General features: G+C 47.3%; 1 long non-coding RNA gene across 1 annotated transcript; it reads left to right on the forward strand.

Annotated features, from left to right (window-relative positions):
* Positions 1–427: 427 nt before the first annotated feature.
* On the forward strand, positions 428–3,561 carry LOC122919207. The gene is made up of 3 exons (XR_006386766.1): positions 428–550; positions 1,574–1,759; positions 3,527–3,561. It is a non-coding gene; the product is annotated as an uncharacterized LOC122919207 (long non-coding RNA).
* The last annotated feature ends 599 nt before the right edge of the window (positions 3,562–4,160 follow it).

Raw genomic sequence — 4,160 nt, forward strand, 5'->3', positions numbered from 1 at the left:
CCTGCTGGCACCTTCATCTTGGACTTCCCAGCCTCCAAAACTGCAAAATGAACTGTGAAATAAATGTTTGTCGTTTAAGCCACTCAGTTTACGGTATTCTGTTATAGCAGCTCAAACCGGCTAGGTCAGTCTCTTATTAATACCCCTATTTTCCGGAAAGCCAGGCACATGGTAGTTGTTGATGGACGCTGAGTGAATGTCGAACAGAAAGTGCAGAGATCCAATGACCTATTTCAGGAGTCCCTTGTAGGGCATGTGCTCAATTTAAATCCTCGGCTGCAAGTATATTTTTTAAAAACCCAGAATGCTTCATAATGTTACTTTGTTGCCATTCTGCCCTGTCCTTCCGGGTGAGTCCTGCCTCCCACCCATCCCCGACCGCTATTGGCTTAAAACGATAGCAGTGAGAGCTGAGCTTGAAGGATAGTGGAGGAACCACGCCCATGACTGTCAAAAAGGGAAAGTCGCTGTGGCGCCGACTGACAGCAGGTTGCTGCATGACTGGGCTCAGCATGTCACAGACTGATTGGAGCTGGAGTGCAGTGTGGAGGTAATAATGCCCCTCCCTGCTCTTCTTGGCAGAGAAGTCCTTTGCGATGCTGGTTTGGGGGTGGGACCGGTGTTTGGACTCCTTCTCTGTGGAGCAGATATGTTCTGTGCGGTGGAGGGATCCAGATTGTAGCTGAAGCCTCACGGTTCCATGATCACAATGTTTGCATTTATTGCAGTCTGACAACGTGCTACGTACTCGTACTGTGACGGGCATTCTAAGTATCGCTGGCTCTCCTGACCACCCTTGCTGGGAGGCATTACAGTTGGCTCCAGTCACGGTCCTGGAAACCGAGGGTTGTGGCAGTTAAGTGACATGTTCTGGGTCAGAGCAAGGGTCAGGGGATGAGACCGACTGTGAGCCAGCCTGGCTGCTGCCAAAGCCCAGGCTTCTTTCCCATCAGCAGGTCACACTCTCGGTCATGCAAAGCCCAGATGAGGGTCAAGACTCTGGCGTCTCCCAGCTCGGACGAGGAATGGAAAAGTGCATTAACACAGAAACCTGTCAAAAATACCATTCTCAAAATGAGTGCTTCGGTGGTTCGATATTTTATTTTATTACTGTACTGCAATTTTGCAAATTGTATGTTTGGCTCTGATAGATCTTTCACACCATAATTAGTTCAAGTGACTGCTTTAATGTTTTTAGGCACACAAGGAGAGAAATACACCAGGAGTCCTGCAAACTCTCTTCTCTTCTCTCTCAGCGCCCTTTTATGAGCAGGGTTTGCTGACCAGAGACATCTAATGAATCTCATTTCTTCCTGAGAGCCTAAATGGGCCACCAGAAAAGCCAAGGTTCATAGCTTTAATGATAATACATGAGCGCTTTCAATCAGGCACCCGCTTAATTGCCATACCCATTCTGGCTTCTTTTCTCAGTACTCTCTCCAACACATCCCAAGCTCCCGCCAGATTGAGCCACACACTCCTCTTGCTGTCATCTCTGTGCTGGGTGCATGCTATCCCTTCTATCCAAAATACCTTTCCTTACTGCCTGACCATTGGATATGCATTCGTCAAGACGCAGGTCGTTCCTGGCTTCCGGAGAAAGGCAGATCTGCAGCAGTACGGTGGCCAAGATCGCTGACTTGGATATCAGACAGACCTCACTCAGAATCCTGTCCCTGTGACCTTGAGAGAGCACCCTAAACCCAGTAATCATCCATCTTCTCATCTGTTAAGGAGGAACAAGAGGAGAAGCCTCAAGGTAGAGCAGCTGTTGGGATTAAATAGTTCATGTGACTCTTTACCATAATGAGTAGCACATAGTTAAGCACTAGGTGAGTTCTGGATCTGGTTGCTGGGGGTGGGGGGCAGGGCATTCCTGACACTTCCTTTCTCACCCTCAAGTTCAAGAAGCTGCCCCTTCTTTATGCCCTTAGCATAGCAGCTACTATAATAGTTATTGTCAGTTTGTCTTTCTCCTCTAGGCAGTAAATACTTCAAGGACAGGGACTGTGAACTCAAATTCTTCAGTTTGAAGACCTGGTATATACCTCATTTATAGTAAGCTCTTAATAAGTAAAGAAATGATTGATCTTTTGTAGTTTATTTATTACCTTTTATCTACCATGATCTCAGTCGAGCGACACAGGAGGTAGGCACCGCGGAAAAGCACATTTTATAGCTGAGGACAGAATGAAATGAGTTTTCCGAGGTTAACGGCAAATCACAGACACAGTTTAGATTCAAATGATCCTCTGTTCAGTGCTCCTTCAAAAAAGGCAGGAGCACACAGGTTAAGATCATCGGCTTTGGAGGTCGCCAGACCCAATTTCAAAATTCACCTCTCCTACTCACCAACTGTGACCTAAGCCAAGTTACTTTTACATCCAGAACACCCATTTTCTTGTCTTTAAGTGCTAGTAACCAGAGTTCCTTTTTCCCAGGACAGCCCAGTACCAGGTGCACAGGCAGAGCTCAGTACACGATAGTCATTACCATGAGGCTGAAACAGAGGTCCCTCATTACCATACAGAAGCCAAATCCCACAGGAGGCATCGTAATGCCCAACCAGCCCATCTAATAGAGCAACGCAAGCCTGGGATGCGGGGTGGGCTGCATCCCAGGGCACTTTGCCTTGGAGAAAGCGAAGGGACAGTCTGTATCTCTCCCCACTGCCTTTCTGCTCTGCCTACCGCTGAGTTCACGGGTGCAGGAGCTGCTGGCTGCCTGCACTGCGGCATCGTTCACCGTCCAACCACTTAATTATGCCAGTCACGGACCATTTCTCCAATATACCTCAAGATCGGCTCTTACGGCTCCATCTTAACTTGGAGAGGGCGTGGAGGGTGGAAATCGTTTGTCAGGGATATGGGAGAATGAGATATCATACATTTTCCACTAAAGAGGGCGAAGCCCTGTTCTCCTCTCCTGCTGCAGCGGAGGATTGAAAGTGAACACAGGCCCTGTGAGAGGCTCCAAAAATTAAAGTCACTGGATCTCTGCCCTTTTTAAAAGATGTTTTACTCACTGATTTGCTCGACTCCTAGTAAATACCAGGCTTGGTGGTGAATTCAGAAGTGAAAGAGATAAACAGTCAAGCCCTTGAGCAAACCTCTGCAAAAAAGGAAAATGAGACAAGTAAGGAAATTATTCTAAGACACAATGGAAGGCTGTGGGGGCTGAGTTACGGCTGTTCAGAGGAGAGAAAGGAGCTGACTTTTGAATTCAGTCTTGAAGGGTGGGGAGAAGGCAAGGCAGGGAACAGTGTTGGTGATGGCTGAGCAGAGAGAGTCAGACCACAGAGCTTGGTCTCAGTCTGGGGGATGCAAAGGGAGGTTGGGGGCACCTCCTGGGAGGGGGTAAGAGAAAACAATGAAAGGCCAAGGAGAATGCTGTTGAGTAGGGGCTGAGGACAATGCCAGATCTTTGCTCCAGTTTCCTTTGGTGACGGTGGGTGGCCTGAGATTGAGGGTAAATTGAGGCATGGAAATCTTTGGATACTTGTGTTTTGTCTGGTTTTGTTTTTTAGTGAGCTCTATGTCCAGTGTGGGGCTTGAATTCACTACCCCAAGATCAAGAGTCACATGCTATACCCACTGACTGAGCCAGCCAGATGCCCCTGAGTAAGTGTTTTTTTTGAAGAGTCAAAGGACCTTGGGTGCCTGTTCTCCCACAAGTAATTTGTGCTCAGTTATGGAGCCACGTTCATAACTACACCATTGGGTCTTCTATTAAGCCATCCTGATGCTAATTTTAACATCAAAATTCAGATACAGAAAATTATTAGGCAAACAATGAAATACCATATAAAGGCTAAGTCATGGCTCCTTGCCCTTGACCAACTGAAGCAAGAGATATCAAGCCAGAAAATGACAAAAACCTGATGAAACAGCCATTTGTTTAAATGTCCCCCTCCCCCATTTCTTCTTCTTCTTCTTCTTCTTTTTTTTTTTTAAAGATTTTGTTTATTTATTTGACAGACAGAAATCACAAGTAGGCAGAGAGGCAGGCAGAGAGAGAGGAGGAAGCAGGCTCCCCACTGAGCAGAGAACCCGATGCGGGGCTCGATCACAAGACCCTGAGATCATGACCTGAGCAGAAGGCAGAGGCTTAACCCACTGAGCCACCCAGGCGCCCCACCCCATTTCTTCTTGATGGGTGGG

Source organism: Neovison vison, chromosome 11 (genome assembly GCF_020171115.1).
Source record: "Neovison vison isolate M4711 chromosome 11, ASM_NN_V1, whole genome shotgun sequence".
NCBI lineage: Eukaryota > Metazoa > Chordata > Mammalia > Carnivora > Mustelidae > Neogale > Neogale vison.